The following is a 25,120-nucleotide window of genomic DNA, read 5'->3' on the forward strand; positions in this document are numbered from 1 at the left end:
TTTAATCTAATTTTTAAAATTGAAAAATTTCGAAGTATCTACATTTAAAATAAATAAATGCAATTCAAAATTAGGTGAGAAAATGATTATTAAAGAAAATAAAATATACTCAGAAAAATATTCTAATTTAAGTTTATCTGAAATTGAAAAATTTCAAACTTAAATATAATTTTCTATTTAATTAAATTCATTAAAATGGAAATAATTAAGTATCTTGAATAAAATCAACTTAATTATTAATTCTAATTTAATATTTAAGAAAATATTCCAATTTAAGTTGGTTCAAAATTAATTAAAAAATTAATTTTCAACTTAAATATATTTTCTAATTAATTAAATTTTATGAAATAGAAACAATAATTAAGTATCTTATAGAATCAACTTAATTCTTAATTCTATTTAAGTTTTAAGAAAAATATTCTAATTTAAGTTGGTCCAAAATTAATTAAATAATTAATTTTCAACTTAATATATTTTTCTACTTAATAAAATATTAGAAAATATAAATTAGTTACTAGAAATCACTATCTAGAATATTTCATTAAACTAAGTGTATTTATCTAAATTAATTTTAAAATAATCCAATGAAAAATTAATTTCATTTATTTTAAAATTAATTATGTTGCTAATTCAATTTTAATTAGGTTAAACTAGTATAATTAGCCTAATACAATTATTTAAATAAGGCAAATGGGCCTTCACAATTTTGTTCATGTGAGGGAGGGCTGGGTTCAGTATGTCGTACCCACTACTATTGGCCCCCTAACTCTCACACAAGGCCCAAATGAGAGGAATTTAACCTTTCATTAAATAATTGTTATTCATTGAATAAGCCCAATACTAAGGGCCTAAATAAAACTATCAACTGTGACATTTTATTTTAGCAACCTAGTCCATTTAAATATCTAGAAATAAATGGGCTTCCTATATGCATCTAAGCTCAAAAGCAAACATATAGGCTCACACATGTCAAATTGATTTGGATGGACCCTATCATGTTACTAGGTTTAAACAGATGAAAGAAATTACAAAATTTACCTGTTACAAATTATTTATAAGATCTATCGACAATTGGACTATAATTAAAATCAAATCATTGGATCTGTCAACAAGTTAATCATAGCAATTTAGATCAAATAAATAATAGGTTTGTTAAAAAACATTTTTGAATAAACAATTAAATAAACAAACAATGTCCATGTAACAAATGTGAAATAAGATATTTAGTTCTATATAATTAAATTATTATTTAATCTAACCAATTAAATTTTGAAAATTTAGGGTTGTTGAAAACAACCTTAAATATCTCATCAAACTTTAAAATTCAAAAATGAAACTAATTAAAAAAAAATTGTTAAATGCCAAAATATTACATATTTTATAGTGTAAAAATACAAAATAAGATTAATTCTTTATAATATTTTCAAGAAATTAATGCAATATATTATTATATTGAAAATATTTTATTTAAGACTAATTTTATTTTTGTTTATAAATAATAATAGTATTTATGGCATAATAGAGAAAAAGAAATAAAAAGTTAAAAAAATGCATTGTTTTTATTTAAAGAAATACAAATTAATTAAATTTTAAATAAATATTTTCTCTAACATTATTGTGATATATTTTATGTTGAAAATATTTTGTTTATATTTAATTTTGTTTGTTGTTTGAATTAAAAAATAGTATTATTAAAAGAAAAGAAAAAGAAATAAAAATGGCAGAAATAAAAGCCCAAAACCATGAAAATTGGCATTTTTGAAAGTCAAAAAGCCCAAGAAATCAGCCCAAAAACCGGCCCAAATTCCTCACCAGCAGACCGCCCCGCCACGTGGCGGTCTGCCATTCGTCCGCAGAAGCCCAGCAGAAGCTTGTCCCCCAGCCGCCTCTCCTTCTCCCCACGCGCGCGTGACGCGCACGGCTTCTCCTTGGCCGTGCGTGCGCGCCACCTTCCAGGCGCGCGAGTGGGCCTCGTCCCACCTTGTTCACCAAGCTTCAAAAAGGAAGCTTTCTCCTCTTTTCTGCATGCGCCAAGTGTCACTCAAAGGCTCAATTTGCTATTTTTTCAGCCAACAGAAGCTTGCCACGTGGCACCGCCTTGCCCAGTCGACGATCAAAATGCGACACGTGGCACTCCGATTTTAATTATTTGTATTTACATTTTTACCCACATGCAATTTGTAATAAGTTTAATTGCACATTAGTCCTTTTACCCTTCTATAAATAGAAGCTTAGGATTTTAGAATTCAGTGACAGTTTCAGTTTCAGACAGAAAAATCCAGAGAAAACGCTCAGAGCGCTCAGTGTTAGTTTACCGCTTTCTTAGTTAATTTTCTTATGGGTTTCTAAGTTCCCTTATTATTAAGGAGGACGATGAAACCTAGTGTATTTAATTAAGTATTTATTTTTATTTTGATTCTCAGTACAATATATGCTTATGATTTTCGCTTCTTAAAATAATTTCTTTCATCTTTAATATCAAGTATTTTTGATAGTTAGAAATTATTTATGCTTGGTTCCATATTTTATTAAAAATAATATTCTTTGATTTTTTGTATTTACATTAAATTGTTTCACATTTAATGCTTAGAAGTTATAATTTTAAAGCGAAGGAAAATCTATTTTTTATTAGAAAATAATTGGTTTGATTACTGATTAAATTATGAGAATCAATATAAACATAAATATTTTTATATACACTTAAGTGGATTCTAAACCCTTAATAATATCCCAAAATATTTCTGAAAATATCTGTTACTGTCATTTTTATCATTTAAACACTTTATTTTATTTTATTACCAAAAACCTCACCATTTTCGGAACTAGGTTAGAATTTTATTAGCTTAGATTAAATAAGTATTTTCTTCGATTTCACGCAATTCCCATGGGTTCGACCTCGTTCTTCACAATCTCCATACTACAATAAAGATTCGTGCGCTTGCGAGTTGATAAATGTAAAACGTACCATTTTGGTATACAACAAGTTTTTGGCGCCGTTGCCGGGGAACTGCAAGAAGAAAAACTACTTTAATTCAGGTTGGTATAATTCTTCTACTAGTTATTATATTATATATATTATATATTACGTTTCTTAATAACGAAGTAAAACATATATAAAGTTATTATTATTATTATTATTATTATTATTATTATTATTATTATCAGTTTACGTTTTTTTACGTAAACTGATAAATATATATAAAATTTATTATATATTATTATTATATATAATATTAATATATTATTATATATTATTTATTATTATATACATTACTTAACTATTAAGAAAAATATATTATTATTATAATTATATATAATAAAGTATATATTATAAATTATAATTAATATTAATATTTATATTTCGGTCAAATATATACATATTATTTATTTCTGTTATATTTTAAATTCTGTCTTTATTTCTGCACATATATTAATATTAGTATTTATATTTCTGTCAAATATATACATATTATTTATTTCCCGCTATATTTTAAATTCAGTCTTTATTTACGCAATTATATGGTAGGCACCGCCTCCTATTTTTTTTTTTATTTTTGTGATACTTGGTGTATGATTCGCTGGGAACGAAATTCTAAAAATCGTTTGGTAAAAAGAAAATTATTGTGGGTTGAAATTAAAAGTGAAAATTCTGACATCATGGAACCAAATCAAGTAAATGTGGAAGAAAAAACTCTTATGGATCATTTTTCTCCCATTTCTGCTAATCCACCATCATGCATTATTTTTCCTGAAACAAATGCTACACATTTTGAGCTGAAACCTTCCATAATTCAACTTTTGCCATCTTTTTATGGGTTAGGTAAAGAGGATCCATACATGCATGTGAAAGATTTTTTAGAAATTTGCTCTACATTTAGATTTCAAAATTTTTCTGATGAATCTGTTAGGCTTAGACTTTTCCATTCTCATTAAAAGATAAGTCTAAAGCCTGGTTAAATTCACTCCCAGCCCGATCTATTTCAACTTGGGATGAATTAGTTAATAAATTTTTGTCCAAATTTTTTCCAATGTCTAAAACGGATAATATTAGGAGAGAAATCTCCGAATTTTATCAGAAAGATCACGAAGAATTTTATGAATGTTGGGAAAGATTTAAAGATTTATTGCTAAAATGTCCACACCATGGTTTTGAGAAATGGAGATTGGTAAAATACTTTTATGATGGATTATCTCCTTCAAACCGACAAATGGTACAATCAATGCACACTGGAAAATTTTTGCAATTTAGAGGGGATGAGGCTTGGGAGTCTCTTGAGAATCTTTCTGTAAATTCTCAACAGTGGAATTGCCAAGATCCTAGATCGAAAGCTTCCAACACACCTAAGAGAGGTGGAATTTACGATGTCAAAGATGACGTAGATATTAAAACATCACTAGCAAATCTAACTAGGAGAGTTGAAGCTATGTCATTAAGTCAATCCATGAATACTCCTATACATAGGAATGAAATTTGTTCCTTATGCTATAGTACAAGTCATAGTGCCCAGTCATGTCCATCATTGCCTATATACCAAGAGGCATTTTCTGAAGAAGTGAACGCTATTCAAACTTATGGGAAATCATCTGATAGCCCATTTTCTCAATCCTACAATCCAAATTGGAGAAATCATCCAAATTTTTCATGGAGACAGAACCAGCCTCCAATGAATCAAGGGCACCAGTACAACACGCCCAATCAGAGTCAAGCCCAAACTAATATGCCATATCCTCAACAACAAAGAAAACCATCTTTAGAGGATACACTACAACGGTTATGCAAACCACCCAACAAGCTTTACACACAAATTCTCAATCCCTATTAAAGCTTGAAACACAAATGGGTCAGCTTGCTACTGCTGTAGCTAAAAGGGAAAAGGGAAAACTTCCCAGTCAACCCATTCCAAATCCACAGAGTCAGTACGAGGTAAGTACATCTAGACCTACTGAAGAAGCTAAATCAATTTCTATCCTTAGGTCTGGAAAAATAATTGAAAAACTCGATTACATACCTCAAACTGATGCTGAAATAAACAAAGACTCATTGAAAGAAAATGAAAAGAGTCAGCCTGAAAGTTCACATTCCAAAGACTCGGTTGAAGAATCGAGTCAAACCTTACCGTTCATTCCAAAAGCTCCATTCCCACAAAGATTGCTCCCGATCAAAAGAGGTAGTCAGTATGGTGACATCTTAGAGGTATTCAAACAAGTAAGTATAAATATCCTTTTCTTAGATGCCATTAAGCAAATACCTGCCTACTCTAAATTCTTGAAAGATTTGTGTACTGCAAAAAGAAACACAAATGTTCCGAAAAAGGCATTTTTAACGGAACAAGTCAGCTCCATAATTCAATATAAAAGTCTTGTTAAACACAAAGATCCGGGGTGTCCCACCATTCCTTGTATTATTGGTGATCATGTGATTAACAAAGCTTTACTTGATTTAGGAGCTAGTGTGAATTTATTGCCTTATTCTGTTTATAAGCAACTTGGTCTAGGGGAACTGAAACCAACATCTATGACACTTCAGTTAGCTGATCGTTCTGTGAAAATTCCTAGAGGTGTCATAGAAGATGTTTTGATTAAGGTAGATAAATTTTATTTTCCTGTTGATTTCATTGTTCTTGATACTCATTTTGTTGAAGACATAAGTGCTCAAATTCTGATCATTTTGGGTAGACCATTTTTAGCCACATCAAATGCAATCATCAACTGTCGTAATGGTGTTCTTAAATTATCATTTGGAAATATGACTATTGAGTTGAATGTTTTTAATGTTGCTAATAAATCTGTTGATTGCGATGATGTATATGAGGTAAATTTTATTGATTCTGTCACACAAGATTTCATGCTAAACAAAGATAATTCTTTTGAAAATTGTGTAAGTCATTTTGGTATGAATTTTGAAAGTTCTTTTGATAGTGTAAATTCTTTGTTAGAGTCTACACCATTGATAAACACATAAGAGTGGAACACCAAAGTTGAGTCAATTGAACCCTTTCGCCAATTAGAATCACAGTCACTCCCTGAACCACCAAAGTTAGATCTAAAGGTTTTACCTGAAGATCTAAAATATGCATTCCTAGGAGAGTCAGAAACCTTCCCTGTTATCATCGCATCTGCGTTAGACAAGAAACAAGAAGAGAAATTGGTACAAGTTCTTAAGAGTCACAAAGAAGCCATAGGGTGGACCATGGCTGACATCAAAGGAATTAGTCCTTCGGTGTGCATGCATCGAATCCATTTAGAAGAAAATGCAAAGCCATCCCGTGAGTGTCAAAGAAGGTTAAATCCAAATATGAAAGAAGTAGTGAGAGATGAAATAGTTAAAACATTAGATGTGGGTATTATATACCCAATTTCTGATAGTTCATGGGTCAGTCCGATCCATGTTGTTCCTAAGAAGTCTGGAATTACTGTAGTCAAGAATGCAAACGATGAATTAATCCCCACTAAAATCCAAAATGGATGGAGAGTGTGCATTGACTATAGAAAACTGAATAGCCTCACCAGAAAAGACCATTTCCCATTACCCTTCATTGATCAAATGCTTGAAAGATTAGCTGGTCACGAGTACTACTGTTTTCTCGATGGTTACTCGGGATACAACCAAATCCCGATAGCACCCGAGGATCAAGAAAAGACCACCTTCACATGTCCTTATGGAACATTTGCTTATCGACGCATGTCTTTTGGCTTATGCAATGCACCTGCGACGTTTCAAAGGTGTATGATTGCAATTTTTTCTGATATGGTTGAACATTTTTTGGAAATCTTTATGGATGATTTTTCTATTTATGGATCTTCTTTTGATGAATGTTTACACCACTGCCTCTTGTCTTGATTCGTTGTAAAGAAAAGAATTTAGTGCTAAATTGGGAAAAATGTCATTTTATGGTAAAACGTGGAATTGTCTTAGGACATGTGATTTCATCTGAGGGAATAGAAGTTGACAAAGCTAAAGTTGATCTTATTTCAAAACTTCCACCACCTAAAACTGTGAAAGAAATTAGATCATTCTTAGGTCACGCCGGTTTCTACCGGAGATTCATAAAAGACTTTAGCAAAATTTCACGGCCTCTGTGCCATTTACTTGGAAAAGATAATGCATTTGTTTTTGATCATGATTGTCATATTGCTTTTGAGAAATTGAAAACTATGCTAACTACTGCACCCATTATTCAACCTCCTGATTGGAACCTTCCTTTTGAAATAATGTGTGATGCTTCTGATTATGCTATAGGAGCTGTCTTAGGGCAAAGAATTGATAAAATACCACATGTTATTTCCTACTCTAGCAAAACTCTAAATGATGCTCAATTAAATTATTCCACAACTGAGAAAGAATTGCTTGCTGTAGTCTTTGCCTTAGAAAAGTTTAGGTCTTATCTGTTAGGATCTAAAATAATTGTTTATTCTGATCATGCTGCTTTAAGATATCTTTTGTCAAAGAAAGATGCAAAATCACGTTTAATCCGTTGGATACTTCTTTTACAAGAGTTTGATCTAGAAATTCGTGATAAAAAAGGGTCTGAAAATGTTGTTGCTGATCACTTATCTAGGCTAGTTATTTAAACTAGTAAAGAGCCTACCCCTATCACCGAAACTTTTCCTGATGAACAATTGATGTATGTTTCTTCTCTACCTTGGTATGCTGACATTGTGAATTATCTTGTTAGCAGTAAAATACCATCTCGTTGGTCTAAACAAGATAAAAATAAATTTTATTCTGATGTGAACATTTTTATCTGGGATGATCCATACTTGTTTAAATATTGTCCTGATCAGATAGTACGTAGATGTATCCCGAATTGTGATCAAACTAAAATCATATCTTTTTGTCATGATCATGCCTGTGGAGGCCATTTCAGTAGTAAAAAGACTGCTGCAAAAATTTTACAATGTGGTTTTTATTGGCTCACAATTTTTCGTGATACATATGCATACTGTAAAGCCTGTGAACGTTGTCAAAAGTTAGGAAGTCTGTCTAGAAGAAACATGATGCCTTTAAACCCTATTCTTATTATTGATGTATTTGATGTTTGGGGTATTGATTTTATGGGACCTTTTCCTAACTCGTTTGGAAATTTGTATATTCTTGTTGGAGTTGATTATGTTTCAAAATGGGTCGAAGCTGTTGCATGTCACACAAACGACCACAAAGTGGTGGTTCGTTTCTTGAAAGAAAATATTTTTTCCCGTTTTGGCACACCACGTGCTATCATTAGTGATGGAGGTACACATTTTTGTAATAAGCCATTTGCACATCTCATGAAAAATTATGGCATTACACACAAAGTCACTACACCATATCATCCTCAAACTAGTGGTCAAGTTGAAATCTCTAATAGGGAAATAAAACACATCCTAGAAAAACACAGTAAATCCAACTAGGAAAGATTGGTCCCTGAGACTAATTGATGCTTTACGGGCATATCGTACTGCAAACAAAACTCCTATTAGAATTTTACCTTACCACCTAGTGTATGGAAAAGCCTGTCATTTACCTGTAGAGTTAGAGCATAGAGCCTTTTGGGCAATTAAACAACTGAATTTTGCTCTAGACAAAGCGGGAGAGAAAAGAAAGCTCCAATTAAATGAATTGGAAGAACTGAGAAACGATGCTTACGATTGTGCAAAAAGTTACAAAGAACGTACAAAGTTGTATCATGATAAGAACATCTTGCGAAAAGATTTCTCCACTGGTCAGAAAGTTCTTTTATACAACTCTCGCCTTCATCTCGTTTCCGTAAGTTACGTTCTAAATGGACTGGTCCATTTCTTGTTAAATCTTGTTTTTCCTCACGGAGCTGTGGAAATTGAAAATTCTAAAACTGGTAACATATTCAAAGTCAATGGACAACGGTTGAAACCATTTTTAGAATTAACACCACCTGAAGTGGAGGAAACACTCCTTCACGATCCAATTTACCAAGGTTAGTGAATTCTTTCACTACTGGTCCTATCTTTAATTGCTTTCTTTATTTTCAGTATTTTAGTTTATTTTCTGTCATTTGTTTTTTAGAAAATTAACATCTATCACTGTGCATATTCTCCGTTTTTTCAGTTCTCATCTCATGTTCTTATCATATACATATTTAGACATTGAGGACACTGTCTCATTTTAGTTGGGGGTACTGAGTATATTCTTGCGTTAAGTTCGATAAATTTCTTACCTTTTTGAAAATTTTGAGTCAAATTCTGCTGCTAATTATGTGAATACATAAATATTGTGTTAAACTAGTTTATACTATATTTAGTTACTTAGATAGTAATTCCAGTAAAAATAGCACAAACCAAACATATAATTTGATTGTTTTTAACACATTTAATTGAGAAAAATCTTAAGTTAAAAGCTTTCATTTTTCGTGAGAAGTGAGGATTGAGAAAACGACTTTTTGAACATATATTGATCTTCTGAATTGGTAAAATCGAAATTTTTTGAAATTTGAAAATATGACAATTACTAGAGGGAAACTTTTTTTTTTTAGAATTGAGTCTAATTGTAAATTTATTATCTTTATATTTTCTTATCACATGTTGCCTCTTGTAAAAAAAAAAAAAAGTAAAGATATATATTGTGGATATTGCCCTTAAAAAAAAAAATACATATATATCATATAAAGAGCAATATCTTACATACTATATATATATATAAAAAAAAAAAAAAAAAATCAAACAAGAGCAACATTTCTCTATCAGCGTAGCTTGGTCAAAATTAAAATTTTGCTACGGTAAATAATTATTGTGGATATTGCCCTTAAAAAAAATACATATATATATATATCATATAAAGAGAAATATCTTAGTTTTAATCATTTAGCAAAGTAAAAAAATATATATATCGGTAAAAATATATATGCATATATAATATATATAGAAAAAAAAAATAATATATCATCATCAATCAAAAGAGACTTTGCTATAGTTTATTTTTCGTAAATTTTAGTCACCAAATACAAAAAAAAAAAAAAAAAAAAAAAAAAAAAAGAGAAGAAGAAAAATCGTTGTTTATTTCTTTATTTTGGCTCTAGGTACTGTAATGAAATCCCGAAAGTTAACTTGTCATTTGAATTTCAAAATATTTTTGGTTAGCCTATCTATGGGTCAATAATTGTTTACATTGTTCGTCCTAAAAATCTTTATCCATTTGAGCGTCAATTAATATATCTTTCCAGCTCCAAGAGTGACAACCCTTCCTCTTTTCAAATATTTCAATACCTGTGAGGATTTGGAGTTGAGACTTTTTACTTTAAAGATTTTTCAATATTATCTGTGTTATGATTAAAGCAAAGAATATGATTTGAAACACACACACAAAAAATCTGGAATTATATCTATTGTAATTTTTTATATATAGTATTTTCTAGAGTTTACATCAATATTTTATTTTGTTTCGATTAGTCAGAGTTTGTTTGATTTGTTCATTTTGGTAATATTTTGTTATCCGCTTGAATTGCTAGGGACTAGCAATAAGCTAGTTGGGGGTTGTGTTAAATGCCAAAATATTACATATTTTATAGTGTAAAAATACAAAATAAAATTAATTCTTTATAATATTTTCAAGAAATTAATGCAATATATTATTATATTGAAAATATTTTATTTAAGACTAATTTTATCTTTGTTTATAAATAATAATAGTATTTATGGCATAATAGAGAAAAAGAAATAAAAAGTTAAAAAAATGCATTGTTTTTATTTAAAGAAATACAAATTAATTAAATTTTAAATAAATATTTTCTCTAACATTATTGTGATATATTTTATGTTGAAAATATTTTGTTTATATTTAATTTTGTTTGTTGTTTGAATTAAAAAATAGTATTATTAAAAGAAAAGAAAAAGAAATAAAAACGGCAGAAATAAAAGCCCAAAACCATGAAAATTGGCATTTTTGAAAGTCAAAAAGCCCAAGAAATCAGCCCAAAAACCGGCCCAAATTCCTCACCAGCAGACAGCCCCGCCACGTGGCGGTCTGCCATTCGTCCGCAGAAGCCCAGCAGAAGCTTGTCCCCCAGCCGCCTCTCCTTCTCCCCACGCGCGCGTGACGCGCACGACTTCTCCTTGGCCGTGCGTGCGCGCCACCTTCCAGGCGCGCGAGTGGGCCTCGTCCCACCTTGTTCACCAAGCTTCAAAAAGGAAGCTTTCTCCTCTTTTCTGCATGCGCCAAGTGTCACTCAAAGGCTCAATTTGCTATTTTTTCAGCCAACAGAAGCTTGCCACGTGGCACCGCCTTGCCCAAGTCAGCCAATCAAAATGCGACACGTGGCACTCCGATTTTAATTATTTGTATTTAAATTTTTACCCACATGCAATTTGTAATAAGTTTAATTGCACATTAGTCCTTTTACCCTTCTATAAATAGAAGCTTAGGATTTTAGAATTCAGTGACAGTTTCAGTTTCAGACAGAAAAATCCAGAGAAAACGCTCAGAGCGCTCAGTGTTAGTTTACCGCTTTCTTAGTTAATTTTCTTATGGGTTTCTAAGTTCCCTTATTATTAAGGAGGACAATGAAACCTAGTGTATTTAATTAAGTATTTATTTTTATTTTGATTCTCAGTACAATATATGCTTATGATTTTCGCTTCTTAAAATAATTTCTTTCATCTTTAATATCAAGTATTTTTGATAGTTAGAAATTATTTATGCTTGGTTCCATATTTTATTAAAAATAATATTCTTTGATTTTTTGTATTTACATTAAATTGTTTCACATTTAATGCTTAGAAGTTATAATTTTAAAGCGAAGGAAAATCTATTTTTTATTAGAAAATAATTGGTTTGATTACTGATTAAATTATGAGAATCAATATAAACATAAATATTTTTATATACACTTAAGTGGATTCTGAACCCTTAATAATATCCCAAAATATTTCTGAAAATATCTGTTACTGTCATTTTTATCATTTAAACACTTTATTTTATTTTATTACCAAAAACCTCACCATTTTCGGAACTAGGTTAGAATTTTATTAGCTTAGATTAAATAAGTATTTTCTTCGATTTCACGCAATTCCCATGGGTTCGACCTCGTTCTTCACAATCTCCATACTACAATAAAGATTCGTGCGCTTGCGAGTTGATAAATGTAAAACATACCATTTTGGTATACAACAAAAATCTAAGTTTATTTGAATTATTATATTAAATTAAATTAAATATCTAATAAGATTAATGATTTGAAAATTACTAAATAGATATTTTCAATGTCATTTTCTAATCTTATAATTTAGTAAAATTAAAATAATAAAATAAACCAATTTTAAAATAGATATGGTTAGACAATTATTATTTTAAAAATAAAATAATAAACAAATAATAATTATCAAATTATATGTCAAAATATTTCAAATTAAGCATTATTCAAATTTCTACAAAAATATCTAGGTTATTTAAATATTTAAAATACAATTTATAATTGTCTAATAAGTAAAATGATATAAAATAGCATAAATATCATTTTTCTAACTTATAATTTATAAACAATTAAATATTTAACAAAATAAAAAAAATTTTAATTTGAAAATATTATGGTTAGAATATCTATAAAAAATATCTAAGTTAATTTCAAATTTATTAATTATTTAATTTATCATATAAGATAATTTTGATATAATATTTCAAATTAAAAGATAAGGCTATCATTTAATTTAAAATATGTCCAATATTAAAAAATCTGATCTTATAATTAAATAATAATTAAATATTAAAGAATTAACAAATTTTTAAAATTTAACCATAATTTAAAAAATAAAATAATCAATTTTTAAATTTAAACTTCAAAATATCAAAAAAATAATAATAATCTATTAAAAGAATAAATATTATTAATTTAAAATTGATATTTAAGTTTAAATATATTAAAAATAATATTTTATTTTGATTTTTGGATGCAGCCCAGGAAGGCTGCATGCAGCCCTTCCGCGCGCGCAAGAGAGGAAACTACAGGGTCTGATAGGCGGCATTCATGGGCGGATGCAGCATCCGTGTCTGAAGGCACACGGCTTCAGACAGCTTCCTGTCCCATTTGGTAATTGTTGTTGTAGGAGAATTCAATTAGAGGCAAGTAGTTACTCCATGAACCCTCAAAGTCCATGACACAGGCTTGTAATAAATCTTCCAGTATCTGAATAGTTCTCTCTGATTGCCCATCAGTCTGAGGGTGAAAAGTTATACTAAACTTTAGCTTGGTACCCATAGCCCTCTGAAGACTCACCCAAAATTTCGATGTAAACTTTGGATCTCTGTCTGAAACAATGGATTTAGGAGCTCCATGGAGACGAACTATCTCCTTTACATGCAGTTCAGCGTATTGATCCACTGTGTAAGTAACCTTTACTGGCAAAAAATGAGTTGACTTTGTAAATCTGTATACTATGACCCATACCGAATCATACATTCCTGTGGTCCTAGGCAAACCAATCACGAAATCCATTGCAATGTCCTCCCACTTCCACTCAGGAAGTGCTAATGGTTGCAATAACCCTGCCAGCCTTTGATGTTTAGCTTTAATTTGCTGGTAGGTTAAGTATCTAGACACGTAATCTACCACATCTCTTTTCATCCCATACCACCAAAAGTAGGGTTTTAGATCCTAATACATCTTGGTGGTTCCCGGATGCAGTGAATAAGGCGTGGTGTGGGCTTCATCGAGGATTTCCATTTTAAGCGAATCAATGTTAGGAGCACAAACCCAAGCTTTATATAGCAACATTTCATTGTTCGAGATTGAAAAGTCCGTAGGTCCAACAACCATCACGTCATCTCAAATTTTAATTAGCTCAGGATCTTCTAACTGCGCCTTTCTGATTCTCTCAAGCAAATCAGATTGGTGTGTCATATTATGCAACTTTCCAACTACAAATTCAATTCCCGCATTATCCATTTGTGAGGCCAGTTGAGGAGCTATCATAACAGTGGTGAAAACCTACCCGGGACCTCTACTACTCAGTGCATCGGCCACAGCATTAGCTTTCCCGGGGTGATACAGAATCTCGCAGTTGTAGTCCTTAACCAGTTCCAGCCACCAATGATGCCTCATGTTTAAATCTCTCTGGGTAAAAAAGTACTTGAGACTCTTATGATTAGTGTAAATCTAGCATTTTTCACCATAAAGATTGTGTCGCCATATTTTTAGAGAAAATACCACAGCAGCAGGCTCTAAATCATGTGTTGGATAGCGCTGCTCATAATCTTTCAGTTGACGAGAGGCATAAGCTATAACTTTGTCAGCTTGCATCAGAACACATCCCAAACCCTGTCTGGATGCTTCATAGTAAACAACAACCTTTTCTCGATCTGATGGAAAAGCTAACACTGGAGCTGTTATCAAATGTTGTTTCAATTCCTAGAAACTTGCTTCACATTTATCGGACCTTATGAATTGCTAATTTTTCTTAGTTAGCTCGGTTAGTGGCAATGGCATAGAGATCTTAGAGAATCCTTCGACAAAGCGTCGATAATACCCTGCTAAACTGAGAAAACTTCAAACTTCTGTCATAGACTTTGGCCTCGGCAAATTCTTCACTGATTCAATCTTACTCGGGTCAACCATTATTCCATCTTTCCTGACAATATGCCCTAGAAAAGATACCTCTGACAAGCAGAATTCACACTTTTTGAACTTTGCATACAACTTATGATCCCTGAGTCGATGTAATACCATTCGAAGATGATGCTCATGCTCCTCTTCTGACTGAGAGTACACGAGGATGTCATCGATAAACACTATGACGCAGTTATTGAGGAAATCCTTGAATACTGTATTCATGAGATCCATAAAAGTCGCAGGAGCATTAGTTAATCCGAATGACATTACCAGAAACTCATAGTGCCCATATCTAGTTCGAAATGCAGTCTTCAGTATATCTTCTTCTCCAATTTTGAGCTGATGATAATAGGATCACAAGTTAATTTTAGAAAACACAGTCTTTCCTTGAAGTTGATCGAACAAATCATCGATTCTGGGCAACAAGATATTTGTTTTTAATTGTCAGCTTGTTCAGTTCCCGATAATCAATACACATTCTAAGGGAACCATCCTTCTTTTTCACAAACAGAACCGGAGCTCCCCATGGCGATACATTGGGTCGGGTAAACCCTAAGTCAAGCATCCCTTGAAGCTGTAACTTTAGTTCCTTGAGTTCTGCTGGAGCCATCTTATATGGAGCTTTTGAAACAGGTTTAGCTCCAGGTGCCAAATAAATTACGAAATCTATTTCTCATTGTGGCAGTAATCCTGGCAACTCCTCGGGAAATACATCGAGAAATTCTCTAAAAACTCTGACTACCTTAGGCCTAAATATTTTAGGTCTGCTGGAGTCAATCACTGTTGGAATTTATTTTACCAGGATCTTAGATCTACTCACAAGTATGTTGTTTAGCACCCTAAATATGCACATTCTAAAACGATAATTAAACACATATAAAGTTAAGAAAACCTTACATTGATGCAGCGGAATAATGTCTCTTTCCACTCAGATCTCTAACCCTTGTATCCTTTCTGTCGCAGAGTATTATCAAGATCTGAGCCCGAATGTCCTTCTCTTTGTGTGTGATCCTTCACAGTCTTCCAATCTATGATTGAGGTACCACTTGTTGTGTGTGGGCACTACTCTATCACTAAGGTTTCGAAATTGAGAAGAGGAAAAGAGAGAGGGATAGGGTCGGCTATAGAGAGAAAATTGGAAGGCTCAGTTTTTCTGAAAAAGCAATCTTTGATTTTCTGAGAAAAAGGTTATATTGAAAAACTTGTTAAAAACTTCTTATCTGACTGAGCCATAACTTTCAATTTATAGGCAACTACTAGGTTTAGGTTAGTAATTATATGACATTAAAATAATGAAAATATCAATTGGTAAAACCTGCCTAAGTGGCCGGCCAAGGTGTTTATTGGGCCTCACTTGGTTTTTGGAGTTTTCACAATTTTTATTTCTATTTTCTCAAAAACGCTAATTTTCCAATTCTAACCTTTTAAATGCCAAAACTAATTATTTAATAACTAAAATAGATTATTAAATAATATTGTCATTTAATTTAATTATTAATTAGACATATAAAGTCTCTTGATTAATAAATAAACCTAGAATCTCTTTTCTTTACAATTTCACCCTTGCTTAGTGAAAATTCACAAATTAGACATAGTCTAACTTTAGAATTATAATTGATTAATCACAAATCAATTATTGAGTCCTACAAGCAGTATAGTCTCAACTAGAATGGGGACCATGGATCTATATGCTGAGCTTCCAATAAGTGAACCGATTTTATTAAGTAAATCCCTACTTATTAATTCCTCGTTGAATCCACTCTTAGAACTTAGAATTGCACTCTCAGACTTATATAGAGCATATTATATGTTCCACGACATAGATATGCTATCTCATTTAACCATTGTTATAATCTTATTGTGATCAAAGATCCTCTATATAGATGATTTACATCGAGATGGGATAATTTTACCGTTTTCACCCCTCAACGTATTTTGCCCCTTAAAACACTTAACTACCTGTAAATGATGTTTAGTGATCTAAGAATTAGTTACTTAAACAAGAGCTCATCCATTTACTTCTATTTAGCTAAGCTCGAAGGGAATCATCACTTGACTTCTATACACCAGTAGAAGCTATAGATTCCATATTTATGTTCAGCACTCCCACTCAATTATACTATCATGTTCCCAAAATATACGTATCACCCTGACCCAAAAGTAGGCTTAACTAATAAATCAAAGAACATGAATAACACTCCTGAGTTGAGCCTAAGCATATCAGGATTTAGATTCTTTTAATCTTAAGATCAACTACTGATATTGACTTGGAAAGATACAACGGTAAGTTTATAATATCTTAACTAAGTTCAATATCGGTCCAGTCCAATGTATACTCCATACATTCGAAACTAGTATACTTTACCAATGTCCTGGAAAGAACATAACACTTACTCCAAGTGTAAGTACACATCATTGCTGATTATCACATCAGTGTAAATCCACAACACTAATGAAACAGGGACTTAGTCTTTTGATTCATATAATCACAATCACATTCCACAGTGTTGACAATACTGTAATTGTGAATAAACATATGATCTGGACTTAATAGATTTTGTGTGTAAATGTAATAAACATATTAAACCATTAGCATGTAAAATTCATGCAAACATAAATCACTTCAAATTTCTTATATTGATAACTAATCAGATTGTAAAGGATTTTATTTAGGGCACAAAACCCAACAATCACAACCGCTAAAAATCCTACACATCCATTGTGCAGTAAATCTCTAGCCCTAAACACTGAAATAATCTGGATCTTAGACCCCTGAACTGATCCGACATAAACGAATGGATCCTCACCCTCTGGTTGGAAAGTTACCATTTTTTGCTTGCAATCTATGCTGGTCGAATACTTGGACAGAAAATCCATCCCAAGTATAATGTCAAACTCTGTTAATTCAAGCTCTATAAGGTCAGCACTCAATTCCCTATCTTCGATCCTAACTTGCATAGACCTAATGCGCCTATTAGAGATAACTAATTCCCCACTAGGCATTAGGGTTCCAAACCCTCTTTCAATAAAATCACAGGGCCTACCCAAAAGATCCATCACTCGTGTTACCACATATGAGTGTGTAGCTCCCGAATCAAATAACACAATATAAAAGGAGTTGTTGATAGGAAGCTAACCTATCACCACAGAAGGACTGGTTGCAGCATCAGCTTGAGTGATGGCAAACACCCGAGCAGGTGCGGGTTTTGCCTCTGACTTTTGCTCTTCTTTCTTTGTCTGAAGGCAATATTTCTCGAAATGCCCCACCATGCAGCACTGAAAGCATGTCTTCCGGTTGCACTCTTTGGGATGATGTTTCTTACAACGTGGGCACTCAGGGTAAGAATAACTCTAGTGTCTACCTCTGCCTTGGTTCCCACGGAATCGCTTACTCTGTCCCGAGGCACCAGATGTCGGGTTAGCCTTTCTCTTCTGATCAGTGGTGGAATTACCACCATCCCTACCATAAACATGAGTAGGAAGAGTGGGGGTCCCACCAACACTCGGAGTCACTCGGGGCTCCTGAAGAAACTTTACTGCACCCTCGGCTCGCAAAGCCTTTTCAACCATCTCCGCATATGATGTTGCCTCATTTGTAGTAATCACCACGTCATGCCTAATTTTTAAATTCATACCTGCCAAACATTTCTCTTTCTTCTTGAAGTCTGTAGGCACGCTACCTTGGCCAGACGGTCAAACTTTGTTGTGTACTCAGTTACCGACATACCCCTAGTCTGCACCAACTGAGTGAATTTTTTTCGCTTAGCACTGTGGACTGCCTCATTGTAATACTTGGCATTGAACAAATCTCAGAACTCTTCCCAGGTCATAACACTGATGTCTCGGGTGAGGGACACCAATTCCCACCACACGAGGGCGTCTTCCTGGCACTGAAATGTGGCACAGGTCACCCGATCATTTCCAACTACCCCCATGAAATTTAGAATTCTTTCTATCACTATGAGCCACTGCTCAGCCTTCATCACATCTGGACCTCCCAAGAACACCAGAGGTGCTTGCTTACGGAACCTCTCATGTAACAGCTCCATACGGTTGCTAGCAACAAGTTGTTCTGCTGGCACCGCTGGAACTACAACGGCCTAAGCTTGCGGTGGAGGCACTGCAAGAGGACCCTGCTGCCTTAGTCTCAGAAGTTCTTCATCCTACTGGCAGATATAATCTTGCATTTTCACGAATCTCTACTCCCAATTCGAAGGAGCTTGTGGTGGGTTCACATGTTGACCACCCTGAACTCTGCCACAGCCTCGACCGCGACCACGGGGATTCTGGGGAATTTGATTTCCCTGACCGCCTCCGATCTCAACCCTATTACCCTGACTTCTTATATTTCGCTGGGCATCCATTTAATAGGACTTAACTTGCGAACCCATAAGCCAGGCAGGTCAGTTAGCGATCACAAAGACTTCATAATGCTCTTATGGATTTTAAGGCAACACATTAAAATAAATAACTATAATCTACATGCTTCCTCACATGCTTTGATGATCACATAAAATACTAAACAAGTACGGGCTTACTGAACCGTGAGCCGAGCTTTCTCTGATGAAGGTTGTACATGTCTTGGTGAACTTCGATAGACAAACTTAATGGCTCTGATACCAAAATTGTAACGCTTTAATGCTAAGGCACGTTACAGTGATTTTTCAATTACAGTGCTTTATTTGCTAATCAAAGAACTTTCTTGAAAATCGTGTCAAATTAAAACTTTTATATTAAGTATGAAACTTTATAAACTTTACATAATTATTTACAAAAGTTGGGATCCCGTTTCTAAACTTTTTTACAAAATATTCCAAAATACATATGACAGGTCGCACAACGACTACAAAATGGAAACCCCAGATGTCCCGAGACCGAACACTCCAGGTCGCACCACCATGAAATGTACAACCTCATCCCAGCTCAAGCTTAATCCTGTTCAGCTTTCGCCTTTCCTTTACCTACACATGGAATTAAAACTGTGAGTCGACAAACTCAGTAAGAAAAGCATATAACGCATCATATAATAACGACTTGTGTTTAGGCGCCCATACACCTATTTACAAGGCTTATCAGATGAGTAGGAACGTTCCATACTAGGGTACAACCATTGTACCACATACACTACGTACCTCATTGTACGAGTGTTGGTATGGTTTGTCTTGTACCCAGAGTTCCACTGAGTGATATACCAGACACACCCTATACCTTCTTGTACTTGTGCTGGTATCACCGTAATGTACTCTTAACAATATACACTATACCAATGCACTCTGTACCATATCTGTACAAGTGTTGGTAGTGTAACAAACATATAAGCATGCATATACACTCAACATATACATACATTTGCATATTCATATCACATATTATACACAGTTCTTACTTCCTTTCCAGATTCAAGTGAGTTGGCCGACCTGAATGAAAAGTCTCGTGCTGGATGGATGCCCTAATCACATATTAAAAATTGGGTAAATCACACGTCAAAACCCTAATCCGGGAAACCTGAACCTACAACCCAAGGTTCTGTTATTATCACTAAGGACTACACTATCCTAGGAAACAGGGAAACACCAAACTAAGGCACTAAAATGGGAAAGAATTGAGAAAATGAGTTGTTCGGGAAATCTGTCAAAACTAGTTAACCAGTTTTACAGGACCTAGCAAACTGGTTAACCGATTTGCACCAGGTTTCCCCAAACAACTCCGAATTTGCTCAAAACTTCTCCAAATGCCACCAAACCTTCCAGAGTACGTAAAACAACCTTTGACAACATATTCCAAGCAATAGAACTAAGAAAGATACTTAGAATCAAAATATGCCATTAAAGATCTAAGTTTGAGTTTTAAAGCTCAAACTTGTGCAATTCCATCTCAATACATTTAAACCAAAAATCAACCTAAAATGGACCTAAAAACCAGACCATAACCTAATCAAACCCTAATAGCCCCTATTCTCTAAAATCACAAGCTAAAACCAACTAAAACCTTGAAAAATTCATAAACAAAGAGTGTCTAGGGCTTACCTTAATTTAAAATCCTCAAATTCTTGTTGAAAACATAAAGATCAGCAACAAATTCCCTAGGTCCTTGCTGGTTAGAAGAGAGAGAAGGGAAAAAGAGCGAAATTCCTATTTCTTGATTTTTTTTGGCTTTTTCTCAAAATGAAATAAAGTTTAACAAAATAAACCTTTACTGAAAATAAAATAATTAGGTGTCACTCCCCTAGGCAACCACCAAATCTCTCAATTGGCAAATTACTAAAATGCCCTTTTTCTTATAACTCAAGCAAAATAAAGCCTAGGGGTAAAATGGTCAAAAACCATAACCCCGCTCAAACCTGATATTCTATTTTCTCCAATATATCCCACTAAAAAATAAAGTTCTAGACTTACCCATGTGATTAAAATAGTCATCCATCTCATTTTCTGTTGTCACCAAGCAAAAATTACAAAAATAACATAATTTACATATAATACAAATAATACCCCTAGATTTTAATAAAATCTCTAGAATTGAGAAATTATAACTGTAATGCCCATTTTTGATAATGGGATCCACAATTAAATAAATTCACAATTAATTATAAAAATACCAATAATTTGTGCTAATTGCCTTTACTAATCCATATTATGAAATACGATCATTACAACGACTATCTAAGGAACAATGTCCCCTGATCCCCAAGAGATACAAGATATGAGAAAGTTTCCTTATGCTTAGCAATTGGAAATCTGATATATGCTACGGTATGCACTAGATCAGACATTTACTATGCAGTAGGAATTGTGAGTAAGTATCAGTCAAACTCGGGAAAGGAACACTGGACGACAGTTAAGCATATTCTAAATACTTGAAAAGGACAAGGAATTATGTGTTAGTCTAAAAGGGTGGTGCTTTAAATCCCTTAGGCTATATTGACTCAAATTTCCAGGCTTGTCTTGATGATATAAAGTCTACATCTGGGATGGTATTCACTCTTGGGGGTGGAGCTACAATACTCGGAATTAAGAAAAAGGATTAGCAAAGCCCTAACGAGATAATTATGAGTAATTGATGGAATTATATTATTATATAGTTCAATATATGTGAAATTATATGAATTTTAATATGTTAAGACCCCGTTGGTGAGCCAGGGGCATTTTAGTAATTTTGACCCAAGAAGGGTAAAACGATGAAATTAATTTAATTACGTGCTTAATAGAACTATATTATTATATAGTATGCCTGTGTTGTCTTTTCAGGTGTGTTCTGACAGGTTGGCGCGGTATAGTCACAACCGGGTATTTCGGGCCGAACGAGGTTCGGGCCCGAAATGCAATTTGAATTGAATTATTGGCATTTTACTTATGTATGAGAAATCTGAATTTATTTGAATGTATTTGTGTTATGTGGAATGACCTAAATGCCCTTGTTTGGTTTGTTGTGTGTTGAATGGCCTTAAGGGCATTTTGGACCTTTGGCTTTATTATTGGATTTGTTAAGAAAAGAGGTTTATTTTGAGAATTAAAGGAAATTTCTAGAGTTTTTCTCTAGCCCTAGCTGAAACTCTCTCTTTCTCTCTAAATTCATTCTTGTTCTTGAATTGTTGGTTGAGTTTGGCTTGAAATCAAGATAGGTGTTGAAGGCTTTTGTGGTAGGAATTGGGAGGAATTGAGGTAGCTCTTTTACAGAATTTTCATTTGAGATTCTTGCTGAATATTATTGTTGTAAAAGCATGAAATATGATGTGGGTTGTGTTTATGAGTTTGTGATGCATGTTCTTGGTTGTTGGGGTTGTCTTGAGCATGCTTAGAGCTTTAAATTCATAAGTTTGTATGGATTAAGTTTGGGCAGAAATTAGAGGATTTGATTAGTGTAATTTTCTGTTGTTGAGCTCTGAAATTTATTGTTTGAAATTGGAGTTCAAGCTCTTATTAATGGTAGTTTGTTTGAGATGTAGCTCAAGTTAAAGATTTGATTTTCATGGATTTGCAATATGAAATTATGGGGTTATAATGTTGGATTTTGATGCTTGAGCATGTGTTTTAAACTCCCTTTATGATGATTAAAAACCTATTTTGTGGTTTAGGAGTTTTAGTTGTAAATTGGGGTGAAAAGATTGGATTTTTCTTGCTGAAATCGTGTTCTTGCTGGTGTTTTTCTGGGTTTTGAACCCAGATGCCGCGGCATGGCATTTAGCATGCCGCGGCGTGCTCATTTCTTTCTGGCAAATCCTTTTTGCAACTTCAAATGGCCATAACTTTGTGATCCGGACTCCGATTTGGGAGTTCTATATACCGTTGGAAAGCTCTTTCCGAGCTCTGTCTGAATATGTGAATTTTAAATGCCATGTGAATGTTTTATGAAAATGAAATCAGGGGTTAACCCTACTTGTGAAATCCCAGATTGTGTGACTAGGATTACCGACACCTGATCAGGAGCACCCGGGGATTTGGAATCTCTATCATTACAGGACATCAGGTAAGATAGTGATTAGCACGTAGAGTATGTGCAGTGGCGCTTATATTGTGAATGATATGCATGAAAGTTTAGTAACCGGGATTAGGGTTATTACCCTAACATGAGCGGTTTAATAGCCTAGGGTTATTACACTAGTGATATATGTTGTATATGATGGAATTTATTTTACCAGGTGTTATAGTGAGATTTCTCTCACCTAGAAACTCGAGACCAGACTCCTCTTTAAAGGACACGTGTATTCGGATTTCCAATGAAAGCTGAATGTCCGTGAGAGACTTCTCGAAGTTTAGACCTCGCTCAGGATAAAACCAGCGAGATACTGCGAGTGCGACTTAAGTCGCACCACGTAACCGCAATTCTCATCATGCAGGGTAGATCCAACTCGCATGTGTCAGAACATGTGCGAGTGTCCCCTCTATATTTCCGCGACAAGTATAGAGACCAACTCCCTATGATGCAGTTTGGTCCCAACGACCCAATAGCCCTGACAGACCGATATAAATTTGCATGTCCAGATTTTACTAGCTCCAACATGCGATATCTACAAGGGGCGATTACCTAAGGACGCAGACGTTCCAAACGTACTGGCGATCCTGCGAGCTCAACAAACGGAACATTAACAGTCAACTCGCAGATGCAGAAGACGCATACGTTGATGAACTTAGTAACTGTCACACATTTATTGATGTTAACGTTGTTTGAGTTTAGTTATTACAATTCAATGTGTAAATAATGGATTAACAATGAATGTGATCCTTATGTAACCGATTGGACACCTACTTTGTATATAAAGGGGTGATCCACCATGAAAATGCACCTACGAATCCTTTGCTACAGTGGACTAAGCAGATCGTAATCTGACTGAACCACTATAATTCTTTGTCTTGTTTACATTTTCCAGCCTTGTTGTTTGTTCTTGCATTCCCAATCGAGTACTTGCCATTCTAGGTTGAATACTCGCACTTGTCATTTCTCTAAAAATTCTCTTTTATATCAATTAAATAATACGTTTTGGTGTTGCGAAATTCACACGACAACATTTGGCGCCGTCTGTGGGAATTTGACTGAAAGATTTCATTCACTCTAATTAACACTATTCATCATGGCTGGAAATCACGCTAACGGAGCTAACAACGGATCCATCAATGTTGGAATGATGAGCGTACCATTGCCTGGAGCTGGAGTGCCACCTGTAGACGTCATCAACGGCGGAATAGGGAGGAGCAACATAAGACCTCTCAACCTATTCCCAGAAACGACTGGCCCTCAGGTCGGAGACACGTCCACACCACCAGCAACCATGCATTTTCCCCCCGTCACCCCGGCGGTAGTGTCCGAGGGAATGGTCCAGCTCACCACCGATCAATATGCTGCAATTCAGGATCAACTGCGGGCACTACAAGCCAAGGTAGATGGACAGAGTCGAGCTCGACGCCCTCCTCGAGTTCCTGCCATTCGCAACGACAACCCTCATGTAACAGTTTCCAGACGTCAAACTAACCGTGTACGCAGGGAACGAAGAACTGACCCTGAAGCTCTGGACTTGAATCACCCGATGTCAAGAGATCAATCTGCAAGGTTTCCTAACCAGAGCGCACAAGTCGACGAGGATCCCGAGCGCCGCAATCCTCGCAGTCGTCCATCTCGAGATAACGACGCAGAATCGGCCTCTTCGTCCTCGCATGGCCGCACTCCGAGCAGGTATACGAGGTCCGGCTCTGTACAGACACAACAGGGAGGACGTTATCAAGTACACCGAGGTGATCTGCGTGATCATCTCAACGGAGTTTTCAGGGCACGCTCCCGCGGCCACATAACACTGAGACACTCCGTGATCCCCATGTGGGCGATCAGGGTGTCAACACAGGTAATAACCCGCCTATCGCGCCGATCGCGACTACTGGGATTAATATCCCAGCAAACCTTGCCGCAGTAGTTGCGAGCCCCGCAGTCGCGGCAACTCCAGCCCCTGCGACAGGAGGAATTGACCAAAGCATGCTTCTGCAAGCTTTGAAGATGCTCGAGCAGCAACGCAAGCCTATATACAAGCTGCATGGCACTTCGCCTTTTACTGCAGAGGTGCGGCAGGCCCAACTTCCAAAAGG

The 25,120-nt window shown here is 34.4% G+C and overlaps 1 non-coding gene across 1 annotated transcript; it reads right to left on the reverse strand.

Annotated features, from left to right (window-relative positions):
* Positions 1–4,043: 4,043 nt before the first annotated feature.
* LOC115698408 (small nucleolar RNA R71) lies at positions 4,044–4,150 on the reverse strand. The gene has a single exon (XR_004008156.2). It is a non-coding gene; the product is annotated as a small nucleolar RNA R71 (small nucleolar RNA).
* Positions 4,151–25,120: the final 20,970 nt, after the last annotated feature.

The sequence above is a fragment of the Cannabis sativa genome, chromosome 7 (assembly GCF_029168945.1).
Source record: "Cannabis sativa cultivar Pink pepper isolate KNU-18-1 chromosome 7, ASM2916894v1, whole genome shotgun sequence".
NCBI classification, from domain to species: domain Eukaryota; kingdom Viridiplantae; phylum Streptophyta; class Magnoliopsida; order Rosales; family Cannabaceae; genus Cannabis; species Cannabis sativa.